This window comes from Notothenia rossii, assembly GCF_949606895.1.
Source record: "Notothenia rossii genome assembly, contig: scaffold_114, whole genome shotgun sequence".
Classification (NCBI taxonomy): domain Eukaryota; kingdom Metazoa; phylum Chordata; class Actinopteri; order Perciformes; family Nototheniidae; genus Notothenia; species Notothenia rossii.
Window position 1 is genome coordinate 95,531 of NW_027640278.1, and position 14,714 is coordinate 110,244.

The following is a 14,714-nucleotide window of genomic DNA, read 5'->3' on the forward strand; positions in this document are numbered from 1 at the left end:
GCAAGTAGTCTAAGAAGTACTAAGTACAAACATGGCAGTTTCATTAACTACTTATGGAAGAAATGTTTTTTATCCCACGTCAAAGTTAGACGAAAATGCTCCTTCTTGTTCTCTGGAGGGGACTTTGAAACTCAAATTACTCAAAAAGTACACAGTAAAAGTAGTTCATATTATGTTTGCAAGTAGTCTATGAATTACTAAGTACACACATGGCAGTTTCATAAACTACTTATTGAAGAAATGTTTTTTAGACCACATCAAAGTTGACAAAAATGCTCATTCTCGTTCTCTGGAGAGGACTTTGAAACTCAAATAACTGAAAAAGTACACAGTAAAAGTAGTTAATATTATGTTTGCAACTAGTCTAAGAAGTACTAAGTACAAACATGGCAGTTTCATAAACTACTTATGGAAGAAATGTTTTTTATCCCACACCAAAGTTAGATGAAAATGCTCAATCTTTTTTCTCTGGACGGGACTTTGAAACTCAAATTACTCAAAAAGTACACAGTAAAAGTAGTTCATATTATGTTTGCAAGTAGTCTAAGAAGTACTAAGTACAAACATGGCAGTTTCATAAACTACTTATGGAAGAAATGTTTTTTAGACCACATTAAAGTTGACAAAAAGGCTCATTCGTGTTCTCTGGAGGGGACTTTGAAACTCAAATTACTGAAAAAGTACACAGTAAAAGTAGTTCATATTATGTTTGCAAGTAGTCTATGAATTACTAAGTACACACATGGCAGTTTCATAAACTACTTATGGAAGAAATGTTTTTTATCCCACACCAAAGTTAGATGAAAATGCTCAATCTTTTTTCTCTGGACGGGACTTTGAAACTCAAATTACTGAAAACGTACACAGTAAAAGTAGTTCATATTATGTTTGCAAGTAGTCTAAGAAGTACTAAGTACAAACATGGCAGTTTCATAAACTACTTATGCAAGAAATGTTTTTTATACCACATTAAAGTTGACAAAAATGCTCATTCTTGTTCTCTGGAGAGGACTTTGAAACTCAAATTACTGAAAAAGTACACAGTAAAAGTAGTTCATATTATGTTTGCAAGTAGTCTAAGAAGTACTAAGTACAAACATGGCAGTTTCATAAACTACTTATGGAAGAAATGTTTTTTAGACCACATTAAAGTTGACAAAAAGGCTCATTCTTGTTCTCTGGAGGGGACTTTGAAACTCAAATTACTGAAAAAGTACACAGTAAAAGGAGTTCATATTATGTTTGCAACTAGTTTAAGAAGTACTAAGTACAAACATGGCAGTTTCATAAACTACTTATGGAAGAAATGTTTTTTATCCCACACCAAAGTTAGATGAAAATGCTCATTCTTGTTCTCTGGAGAGGACTTTTAAACTCAAATTACTGAAAAAGTACACAGTAAAAGTAGTTCATATTATTTTTGCAAGTAGTCTAAGAAGTATTAATTACAAACATGGCAGACTCATAAAGTACTTATGGAAGAAATGTTTTTTAGACCACATTAAAGTTGACAAAAATGCTCATTCTTGTTCTCTGGAGAGGACTTTGAAACTCAAATTACTGAAAAAGTACACAGTAAAAGTAGTTCATATTATGTTTAGTCTAAGAAGTACTAAGTACAAACATGGCAGTTTCATAAACTACTTATGGAAGAAATGTTTTTTATCCCACACCAAAGTTAGATGAAAATGCTCAATCTTTTTTCTCTGGACGGGACTTTGAAACTCAAATTACTGAAAAAGTACACAGTAAAAGTAGTTCATATTATGTTTGCAAGTAGTCTAAGAAGTATTAAGTACAAACATGGCAGACTCATAAAGTACTTATTGAAGAAATGTTTTTTAGACCACATTAAAATTGACAAAAATGCTCATTCTTGTTCTCTGGAGAGGACTTTGAAACTCAAATTACTGAAAAAGTACACAGTAAAAGTAGTTCATATTATGTTTGCAAGTAGTCTAAGAAGTACTAAGTACAAACATGGCAGTTTCATAAACTACTTATGGAAGAAATGTTTTTTATCCCACGTCAAAGTTAGACGAAAATGCTCCTTCTTGTTGTCTGGAGGGGACTTTGAAACTCAAATTACTCAAAAAGTACACAGTAAAAGTAGTTCATATTATTTTTGCAAGTAGTCTAAGAAGTATTAAGTACAAACATGGCAGACTCATAAAGTACTTGTTGAAGAAATGTTTTTTAGACCACATTAAAATTGACAAAAATGCTCATTCTTGTTCTCTGGAGAGGACTTTGAAACTCAAATTACTGAAAAAGTACACAGTAAAAGTAGTTCATATTATGTTTGCAAGTAGTCTAAGAAGTACTAAGTACAAACATGGCAGTTTCATAAACTACTTTTGGAAGAAGTGTTTTTTAGACCACATTAAAGTTGACAAAAATGCTCATTCTTGTTCTCTGGAGAGGACTTTGAAACTCAAATTACTGAAAAAGTACACAGTAAAAGTAGTTCATATTATTTGTGCAAGTAGTCTAAGAAGTACTAAGTACAAACATGGCAGTTTCATTAACTACTTATGGAAGAAATGTTTTTTATCCCACGTCAAAGTTAGACGAAAATGCTCCTTCTTGTTCTCTGGAGGGGACTTTGAAACTCAAATTACTCAAAAAGTACACAGTAAAAGTAGTTCATATTATGTTTGCAAGTAGTCTATGAATTACTAAGTACACACATGGCAGTTTCATAAACTACTTATTGAAGAAATGTTTTTTAGACCACATCAAAGTTGACAAAAATGCTCATTCTTGTTCTCTGGAGAGGACTTTGAAACTCAAATTACTGAAAAAGTACACAGTAAAAGTAGTTCATATTATGTTTGCAACTAGTTTAAGAAGTACTAAGTACAAACATGGCAGTTTCATAAACTACTTATGGAGAAATGTTTTTTATCCCACACCAAAGTTAGATGAAAATGCTCAATCTTTTTTCTCTGGACGGGACTTTGAAACTCAAATTACTCAAAAAGTACACAGTAAAAGTAGTTCATATTATGTTTGCAAGTAGTCTAAGAAGTACTAAGTACAAACATGGCAGTTTCATAAACTACTTATGGAAGAAATGTTTTTTAGACCACATTAAAGTTGACAAAAAGGCTCATTCGTGTTCTCTGGAGGGGACTTTGAAACTCAAATTACTGAAAAAGTACACAGTAAAAGTAGTTCATATTATGTTTGCAAGTAGTCTAAGAAGTACTAAGTACAAACGTGGCAGTTTCATAAACTACTTATGGAAGAAATGTTTTTTAGACCACATCAAAGTTGACAAAAATGCTCATTCTTGTTCTCTGGAGAGGACTTTGAAACTCAAATTACTGAAAAAGTACACAGTAAAAGTAGTTCATATTATGTTTGCAACTAGTTTAAGAAGTACTAAGTACAAACATGGCAGTTTCATAAACTACTTATGGAGAAATGTTTTTTATCCCACACCAAAGTTAGATGAAAATGCTCAATCTTTTTTCTCTGGACGGGACTTTGAAACTCAAATTACTCAAAAAGTACACAGTAAAAGTAGTTCATATTATGTTTGCAAGTAGTCTAAGAAGTATTAAGTACAAACATGGCAGACTCATAAAGTACTTATTGAAGAAATGTTTTTTAGACCACATTAAAGTTGACAAAAAGGCTCAATCTTGTTCTCTGGAGGGGACTTTGAAACTCAAATTACTGAAAAAGTACACAGTAAAAGTAGTTCATATTATGTTTGCAAGTAGTCTATGAATTACTAAGTACACACATGGCAGTTTCATAAACTACTTATGGAAGAAATGTTTTTTATCCCACACCAAAGTTAGATGAAAATGCTCAATCTTTTTTCTCTGGACGGGACTTTGAAACTCAAATTACTGAAAACGTACACAGTAAAAGTAGTTCATATTATGTTTGCAAGTAGTCTAAGAAGTACTAAGTACAAACATGGCAGTTTCATAAACTACTTATGCAAGAAATGTTTTTTATACCACATTAAAGTTGACAAAAATGCTCATTCTTGTTCTCTGGAGAGGACTTTGAAACTCAAATTACTGAAAAAGTACACAGTAAAAGTAGTTCATATTATGTTTGCAAGTGGTCTAAGAAGTACTAAGTACAAACATGGCAGTTTCATAAACTACTTATGGAAGAAATGTTTTTTAGACCACATTAAAGTTGACAAAAAGGCTCATTCTTGTTCTCTGGGGGGGACTTTGAAACTCAAATTACTGAAAAAGTACACAGTAAAAGGAGTTCATATTATGTTTGCAACTAGTTTAAGAAGTACTCAGTACAAACATGGCAGTTTCATAAACTACTTATGGAAGAAATGTTTTTTATCCCACACCAAAGTTAGATGAAAATGCTCATTCTTGTTCTCTGGAGAGGACTTTTAAACTCAAATTACTGAAAAAGTACACAGTAAAAGTAGTTCATATTATTTTTGCAAGTAGTCTAAGAAGTATTAATTACAAACATGGCAGACTCATAAAGTGCTTATGGAAGAAATGTTTTTTAGACCACATTAAAGTTGACAAAAATGCTCATTCTTGTTCTCTGGAGAGGACTTTGAAACTCAAATTACTGAAAAAGTACACAGTAAAAGTAGTTCATATTATGTTTAGTCTAAGAAGTACTAAGTACAAACATGGCAGTTTCATAAACTACTTATGGAAGAAATGTTTTTTATCCCACACCAAAGTTAGATGAAAATGCTCAATCTTTTTTCTCTGGACGGGACTTTGAAACTCAAATTACTGAAAAAGTACACAGTAAAAGTAGTTCATATTATGTTTGCAAGTAGTCTAAGAAGTATTAAGTACAAACATGGCAGACTCATAAAGTACTTATTGAAGAAATGTTTTTTAGACCACATTAAAATTGACAAAAATGCTCATTCTTGTTCTCTGGAGAGGACTTTGAAACTCAAATTACTGAAAAAGTACACAGTAAAAGTAGTTCATATTATGTTTGCAAGTAGTCTAAGAAGTACTAAGTACAAACATGGCAGTTTCATAAACTACTTATGGAAGAAATGTTTTTTAGACCACATTAAAGTTGACAAAAATGCTCATTCTTGTTCTCTGGGGGGGACTTTGAAACTCAAATTACTGAAAAAGTACACAGTAAAAGGAGTTCATATTATGTTTGCAACTAGTTTAAGAAGTACTAAGTACAAACATGGCAGTTTCATAAACTACTTATGGAAGAAATGTTTTTTATCCCACACCAAAGTTAGATGAAAATGCTCATTCTTGTTCTCTGGAGAGGACTTTTAAACTCAAATTACTGAAAAAGTACACAGTAAAAGTAGTTCATATTATGTTTGCAAGTAGTCTAAGAATTACTAAGTACACACATGGCAGTTTCATAAACTACTTATGAAGAAATGTTTTTTATCCCACGTCAAAGTTAGACGAAAATGCTCAATCTTTTTTCTCTGGACGGGACTTTGAAACTCAAATTACTCAAAAAGTGCACAGTAAAAGTACTTCATATTATTTTTGCAAGTAGTCTAAGAAGTATTAATTACAAACATGGCAGACTCATAAAGTGCTTATGGAAGAAATGTTTTTTATCCCACGTCAAAGTTGACAAAAATGCTCATTCTTGTTCTCTGCAGAGGACTTTGAAACTCAAATGACTGAAAAAGTACACAGTAAGAGTAGTTCATATTATGTTTGCAAGTAGTCTAAGAAGTACTAAGTACAAACATGGCAGTTTCATAAACTACTTATGGAAGAAATGTTTTTTATCCCACGTCAAAGTTAGATGAAAATGCTCCTTCTTGTTGTCTGGAGGGGACTTTGAAACTCAAATTACTCAAAAAGTGCACAGTAAAAGTAGTTCATATTATGTTTGCAAATAGTGTAAGAAGCACTAAGTACAAACATGGCAGTTTCATAAACTACTTATGGAAGAAATGTTTTTTATCCCACACCAAAGTTAGATGAAAATGCTCAATCTTTTTTCTCTGGACGGGACTTTGAAACTCAAATTACTGAAAAAGTACACAGTAAAAGTAGTTCATATTATGTGTGCAAGTAGTCTAAGAAGTACTAAGTACAAATATGGCAGTTTCATAAACTACTTATGGAAGAAATGTTTTTTAGACCACATTAAAGTTGACAAAAATGCTCATTCTTGTTCTCTGGAGAGGACTTTGAAACTCAAATTACTGAAAAAGTACACAGTAAAAGTAGTTCATATTATGTTTGCAACTAGTTTAAGAAGTACTAAGTACAAACATGGCAGTTTCATAAACTACTTATGCAAGAAATGTTTTTTATCCCACGTCAAAGTTAGACGAAAATGCTCCTTCTTGTTGTCTGGAGAGGACTTTGAAACTCAAATTACTCAAAAAGTACACTGTAAAAGTAGTTCATATTATTTTTGCAAGTAGTCTAAGAAGTATTAAGTACAAAGATGGCAGACTCATGAAGTACTTATTGAAGAAATGTTTTTTAGACCACATTAAAATTGACAAAAATGCTCATTCTTGTTCTCTGGAGAGGACTTTGAAACTCAAATTACTGAAAAAGTACACAGTAAAAGTAGTTCATATTATGTTTGCAAGTAGTCTAAGAAGTACTAAGTACAAACATGGCAGTTTCATAAACTACTTATGCAAGAAATGTTTTTTAGACCACATTAAAGTTGACAAAAATGCTCATTCTTGTTCTCTGGAGAGGACTTTGAAACTCAAATTACTGAAAAAGTACACAGTAAAAGTAGTTCATATTATGTTTGCAAGTAGTCTAAGAAGTACTAAGTACAAACGTGGCAGTTTCATAAACTACTTATGGAGAAATGTTTTTTATCCCACGTCAAAGTTTGACGAAAATGCTCAATCTTTTTTCTCTGGACGGGACTTTGAAACTCAAGTTACTCAAAAAGTACACAGTAAAAGTAGTTCATATTATGTTTAGTCTAAGAAGTACTAAGTACAAACATGGCAGTTTCATAAACTACTTATGGAAGAAATGTTTTTTATCCCACGTCAAAGTTGACAAAAATGCTCATTCTTGTTCTCTGCAGAGGACTTTGAAACTCAAATTACTGAAAAAGTACACAGTAAAAGTACTTCATATTATGTTTGCAACTAGTTTAAGAAGTACTAAGTACAAACATGGCAGTTTCATAAACTACTTATGGAAGAAATGTTTTTTATCCCACACCAAAGTTAGATGAAAATGCTCAATCTTTTTTCTCTGGACAGGACTTTGAAACTCAAATTACAAAAAAAGTACACAGTAAAAGTAGTTCATATTATGTTTGCAAGTAGTCTAAGAAGTACTAAGTACAAACATTGCAGACTCATAAACTACTTATGCAAGAAATGTTTTTTAGACCACATTAAAGTTGACAAAAATGCTCATTCTTGTTCTCTGGAGAGGACTTTGAAACTCAAATTACTGAAAAAGTACACAGTAAAAGTAGTTCATATTATGTTTGCAAGTAGTCTAAGAATTACTAAGTACACACATGGCAGTTTCATAAACTACTTATGGAGAAATGTTTTTTATCCCACGTCAAAGTAAGACGAAAATGCTCCTTCTTGTTGTCTGGGGGGGACTTTGAAACTCAAATTACTGAAAAAGTACACAGTAAAAGTAGTTCATATTATGTTTAGTCTAAGAAGTACTAAGTACAAACATGGCAGTTTCATAAACTACTTATGGAAGAAATGTTTTTTATCCCACGTCAAAGTTAGATGAAAATGCTCCTTCTTGTTGTCTGGAGGGGACTTTGAAACTCAAATTACTCAAAAAGTGCACAGTAAAATTAGTTCATATTATGTGTGCAAGTAGTCTAAGAAGTACTAAGTACAAATATGGCAGTTTCATAAACTACTTATGGAAGAAATGTTTTTTTAGACCACATTAAAGTTGACAAAAATGCTCATTCTTGTTCTCTGGAGAGGACTTTGAAACTCAAATTACTGAAAAAGTACACAGTAAAAGTAGTTCATATTATGTTTGCAACTAGTTTAAGAAGTACTAAGTACAAACATGGCAGTTTCATAAACTACTTATGGAAGAAATGTTTTTTATCCCACACCAAAGTTAGATGAAAATGCTCAATCTTTTTTCTCTGGACGGGACTTTGAAACTCAAATTACTAAAAAAGTACACAGTAAAAGTAGTTCATATTATGTTTGCAAGTAGTCTAAGAAGTACTAAGTACAAACATTGCAGACTCATAAACTAATTATGCAAGAAATGTTTTTTAGACCACATTAAAGTTGACAAAAATGCTCATTCTTGTTCTCTGGAGAGGACTTTGAAACTCAAATTACTGAAAAAGTACACAGTAAAAGTAGTTCATATTATGTTTGCAAGTAGTCTAAGAATTACTAAGTACACACATGGCAGTTTCATAAACTACTTATGGAGAAAATTTTTTTATCCCACGTCAAAGTTAGACGAAAATGCTCCTTCTTGTTGTCTGGAGGGGACTTTGAAACTCAAATTACTGAAAAAGTACACAGTAAAAGTAGTTCATATTATGTTTAGTCTAAGAAGTACTAAGTACAAACATGGCAGTTTCATAAACTACTTATGGAAGAAATGTTTTTTATCCCACGTCAAAGTTGACAAAAATGCTCATTCTTGTTCTCTGCAGAGGACTTTGAAACTCAAATTACTGAAAAAGTACACAGTAAAAGTACTTCATATTATGTTTGCAACTAGTTTAAGAAGTACTAAGTACAAACATGGCAGTTTCATAAACTACTTATGGAAGAAATGTTTTTTATCCCACACCAAAGTTAGATGAAAATGCTCAATCTTTTTTCTCTGGACGGGACTTTGAAACTCAAATTACTAGAAAAGTACACAGTAAAAGTAGTTCATATTATGTTTGCAAGTAGTCTAAGAAGTACTAAGTACAAACATTGCAGACTCATAAACTACTTATGCAAGAAATGTTTTTTAGACCACATTAAAGTTGACAAAAATGCTCATTCTTGTTCTCTGGAGAGGACTTTGAAACTCAAATTACTGAAAAAGTACACAGTAAAAGTAGTTCATATTATGTTTGCAAGTAGTCTAAGAATTACTAAGTACACACATGGCAGTTTCATAAACTACTTATGGAGAAATGTTTTTTATCCCACGTCAAAGTTAGACGAAAATGCTCCTCCTTGTTGTCTGGAGGGGACTTTGAAACTCAAATTACTGAAAAAGTACACAGTAAAAGTAGTTCATATTATGTTTAGTCTAAGAAGTACTAAGTACAAACATGGCAGTTTCATAAACTACTTATGGAAGAAATGTTTTTTATCCCACGTCAAAGTTGACAAAAATGCTCATTCTTGTTCTCTGCAGAGGACTTTGAAACTCAAATTACTGAAAAGTACACAGTAAAAGTAGTTCATATTATGTTTGCAAGTAGTCTAAGAAGTACTAAGTACAAACATGGCAGACTCATAAACTACTTATGGAAGAAATGTTTTTTATCCCACGTCAAAGTTGACAAAAATGCTCCTTCTTGTTGTCTGGAGGGGACTTTGAAACTCAAATTACTCAAAAAGTGCACAGTAAAAGTAGTTCATATTATGTGTGCAAGTAGTCTAAGAAGTACTAAGTACAAATATGGCAGTTTCATAAACTACTTATGGAAGAAATGTTTTTTAGACCACATTAAAGTTGACAAAAATGCTCCTTCTTGTTGTCTGGAGGGGACTTTGAAACTCAAATTACTCAAAAAGTACACAGTAAAAGTAGTTCATATTATGTGTGCAAGTAGTCTAAGAAGTACTAAGTACAAATATGGCAGTTTCATAAACTACTTATGGAAGAAATGTTTTTTATCCCACACCAAAGTTAGATGAAAATGCTCAATCTTTTTTCTCTGGACGGGACTTTGAAACTCAAATTACTAGAAAAGTACACAGTAAAAGTAGTTCATATTATGTTTGCAAGTAGTCTAAGAAGTACTAAGTACAAACATTGCAGACTCATAAACTACTTATGCAAGAAATGTTTTTTAGACCACATTAAAGTTGACAAAAATGCTCATTCTTGTTCTCTGGAGAGGACTTTGAAACTCAAATTACTGAAAAAGTACACAGTAAAAGTAGTTCATATTATGTTTGCAAGTAGTCTAAGAATTACTAAGTACACACATGGCAGTTTCATAAACTACTTATGGAGAAATGTTTTTTATCCCACGTCAAAGTTAGACGAAAATGCTCCTTCTTGTTGTCTGGAGGGGACTTTGAAACTCAAATTACTGAAAAAGTACACAGTAAAAGTAGTTCATATTATGTTTAGTCTAAGAAGTACTAAGTACAAACATGGCAGTTTCATAAACTACTTATGGAAGAAATGTTTTTTATCCCACGTCAAAGTTGACAAAAATGCTCATTCTTGTTCTCTGCAGAGGACTTTGAAACTCAAATTACTGAAAAAGTACACAGTAAAAGTAGTTCATATTATGTTTAGTCTAAGAAGTACTAAGTACAAACATTGCAGACTCATAAACTACTTATGCAAGAAATGTTTTTTAGACCACATTAAAGTTGACAAAAATGCTCATTCTTGTTCTCTGGAGAGGACTTTGAAACTCAAATTACTGAAAAGTACACAGTAAAAGTAGTTCATATTATGTTTGCAAGTAGTCTAAGAAGCACTAAGTACAAACATGGCAGTTTCATAAACTACTTATGGAAGAAATGTTTTTTATCCCACACCAAAGTTAGATGAAAATGCTCAATCTTTTTTCTCTGGACGGGACTTTGAAACTCAAATTACTAAAAAAGTACACAGTAAAAGTAGTTCATATTATGTTTGCAAGTAGTCTAAGAAGTACTAAGTACAAACATGGCAGACTCATAAACTACTTATGCAAGAAATGTTTTTTAGACCACATTAAAGTTGACAAAAATGCTCATTCTTGTTCTCTGGAGAGGACTTTGAAACTCAAATTACTGAAAAAGTACACAGTAAAAGTACTTCATATTATGTTTGCAAGTAGTCTAAGAATTACTAAGTACACACATGGCAGTTTCATAAACTACTTATGGAGAAAAAATTTTATCCCACGTCAAAGTTAGACGAAAATGCTCCTTCTTGTTGTCTGGAGGGGACTTTGAAACTCAAATTACTGAAAAAGTACACAGTAAAAGTAGTTCATATTATGTTTAGTCTAAGAAGTACTAAGTACAAACATGGCAGTTTCATAAACTACTTATGGAAGAAATGTTTTTTATCCCACGTCAAAGTTGACAAAAATGCTCATTCTTGTTCTCTGCAGAGGACTTTGAAACTCAAATTACTGAAAAAGTACACAGTAAAAGTACTTCATATTATGTTTGCAACTAGTTTAAGAAGTACTAAGTACAAACATGGCAGTTTCATAAACTACTTATGGAAGAAATGTTTTTTATCCCACACCAAAGTTAGATGAAAATGCTCAATCTTTTTTCTCTGGACGGGACTTTGAAACTCAAATTACTAGAAAAGTACACAGTAAAAGTAGTTCATATTATGTTTGCAAGTAGTCTAAGAAGTACTAAGTACAAACATTGCAGACTCATAAACTACTTATGCAAGAAATGTTTTTTAGACCACATTAAATTTGACAAAAATGCTCATTCTTGTTCTCTGGAGAGGACTTTGAAACTCAAATTACTGAAAAAGTACACAGTAAAAGTAGTTCATATTATGTTTGCAAGTAGTCTAAGAATTACTAAGTACACACATGGCAGTTTCATAAACTACTTATGGAGAAATGTTTTTTATCCCACGTCAAAGTTAGACGAAAATGCTCCTTCTTGTTGTCTGGAGGGGACTTTGAAACTCAAATTACTGAAAAAGTACACAGTAAAAGTAGTTCATATTATGTTTAGTCTAAGAAGTACTAAGTACAAACATGGCAGTTTCATAAACTACTTATGGAAGAAATGTTTTTTATCCCACGTCAAAGTTGACAAAAATGCTCATTCTTGTTCTCTGCAGAGGACTTTGAAACTCAAATTACTGAAAAGTACACAGTAAAAGTAGTTCATATTATGTTTGCAAGTAGTCTAAGAAGTACTAAGTACAAACATGGCAGACTCATAAACTACTTATGGAAGAAATGTTTTTTATCCCACGTCAAAGTTGACAAAAATGCTCCTTCTTGTTGTCTGGAGGGGACTTTGAAACTCAAATTACTCAAAAAGTGCACAGTAAAAGTAGTTCATATTATGTGTGCAAGTAGTCTAAGAAGTACTAAGTACAAATATGGCAGTTTCATAAACTACTTATGGAAGAAATGTTTTTTAGACCACATTAAAGTTGACAAAAATGCTCCTTCTTGTTGTCTGGAGGGGACTTTGAAACTCAAATTACTCAAAAAGTGCACAGTAAAAGTAGTTCATATTATGTGTGCAAGTAGTCTAAGAAGTACTAAGTACAAATATGGCAGTTTCATAAACTACTTATGGAAGAAATGTTTTTTATCCCACACCAAAGTTAGATGAAAATGCTCAATCTTTTTTCTCTGGACGGGACTTTGAAACTCAAATTACTAGAAAAGTACACAGTAAAAGTAGTTCATATTATGTTTGCAAGTAGTCTAAGAAGTACTAAGTACAAACATTGCAGACTCATAAACTACTTATGCAAGAAATGTTTTTTAGACCACATTAAAGTTGACAAAAATGCTCATTCTTGTTCTCTGGAGAGGACTTTGAAACTCAAATTACTGAAAAAGTACACAGTAAAAGTAGTTCATATTATGTTTGCAAGTAGTCTAAGAATTACTAAGTACACACATGGCAGTTTCATAAACTACTTATGGAGAAATGTTTTTTATCCCACGTCAAAGTTAGACGAAAATGCTCCTTCTTGTTGTCTGGAGGGGACTTTGAAACTCAAATTACTGAAAAAGTACACAGTAAAAGTAGTTCATATTATGTTTAGTCTAAGAAGTACTAAGTACAAACATGGCAGTTTCATAAACTACTTATGGAAGAAATGTTTTTTATCCCACGTCAAAGTTGACAAAAATGCTCATTCTTGTTCTCTGCAGAGGACTTTGAAACTCAAATTACTGAAAAAGTACACAGTAAAAGTAGTTCATATTATGTTTAGTCTAAGAAGTACTAAGTACAAACATTGCAGACTCATAAACTACTTATGCAAGAAATGTTTTTTAGACCACATTAAAGTTGACAAAAATGCTCATTCTTGTTCTCTGGAGAGGACTTTGAAACTCAAATTACTGAAAAAGTACACAGTAAAAGTAGTTAATATTATGTTTGCAAGTAGTCTAAGAATTACTAAGTACACACATGGCAGTTTCATAAACTACTTATGGAGAAATGTTTTTTATCCCACGTCAAAGTTAGACGAAAATGCTCCTTCTTGTTGTCTGGAGGGGACTTTGAAACTCAAATTACTGAAAAAGTACACAGTAAAAGTAGTTCATATTATGTTTAGTCTAAGAAGTACTAAGTACAAACATGGCAGTTTCATAAACTACTTATGGAAGAAATGTTTTTTATCCCACGTCAAAGTTGACAAAAATGCTCATTCTTGTTCTCTGCAGAGGACTTTGAAACTCAAATTACTGAAAAGTACACAGTAAAAGTAGTTCATATTATGTTTGCAAGTAGTCTAAGAAGCACTAAGTACAAACATGGCAGTTTCATAAACTACTTATGGAAGAAATGTTTTTTATCCCACACCAAAGTTAGATGAAAATGCTCAATCTTTTTTCTCTGGACGGGACTTTGAAACTCAAATTACTAAAAAAGTACACAGTAAAAGTAGTTCATATTATGTTTGCAAGTAGTCTAAGAAGTACTAAGTACAAACATGGCAGACTCATAAACTACTTATGCAAGAAATGTTTTTTAGACCACATTAAAGTTGACAAAAATGCTCATTCTTGTTCTCTGGAGAGGACTTTGAAACTCAAATTACTGAAAAAGTACACTGTAAAAGTAGTTCATATTATGTTTGCAAGTAGTCTAAGAATTACTAAGTACACACATGGCAGTTTCATAAACTACTTATGGAGAAATGTTTTTTATCCCACGTCAAAGTTAGACGAAAATGCTCCTTCTTGTTGTCTGGAGGGGACTTTGAAACTCAAATTACTCAAAAAGTGCACAGTAAAAGTAGTTCATATTATTTTTGCAAGTAGTCTAAGAAGTATTAAGTACAAACATGGCAGACTCATAAAGTACTTATGGAAGAAATGTTTTTTAGACCACATTAAAGTTGACAAAAATGCTCATTCTTGTTCTCTGGAGAGGACTTTGAAACTCAAATTACTGAAAAAGTACACAGTAAAAGTACTTCATATTATGTTTGCAAGTAGTCTAAGAATTACTAAGTACACACATGGCAGTTTCATAAACTACTTATGGAGAAAAAAATTTTATCCCACGTCAAAGTTAGACGAAAATGCTCCTTCTTGTTGTCTGGAGGGGACTTTGAAACTCAAATTACTGAAAAAGTACACAGTAAAAGTAGTTCATATTATGTTTAGTCTAAGAATTACTAAGTACACACATGGCAGTTTCATAAACTACTTATGGAAGAAATGTTTTTTATCCCACGTCAAAGTTGACAAAAATGCTCATTCTTGTTCTCTGCAGAGGACTTTGAAACTCAAATTACTGAAAAAGTACACAGTAAAAGTAGTTCATATTATGTTTGCAAGTAGTCTAAGAAGCACTAAGTACAAACATGGCAGTTTCATAAACTACTTATGGAAGAAATGTTTTT

General features: G+C 31.9%; 1 protein-coding gene across 1 annotated transcript in view; it reads left to right on the forward strand.

Annotated features, from left to right (window-relative positions):
• LOC307026859 (next to BRCA1 gene 1 protein-like) overlaps positions 1 to 14,714 on the forward strand; it is a 131,648-nt gene that overhangs the window by 94,052 nt on the left and 22,882 nt on the right. The window lies entirely within an intron of this gene.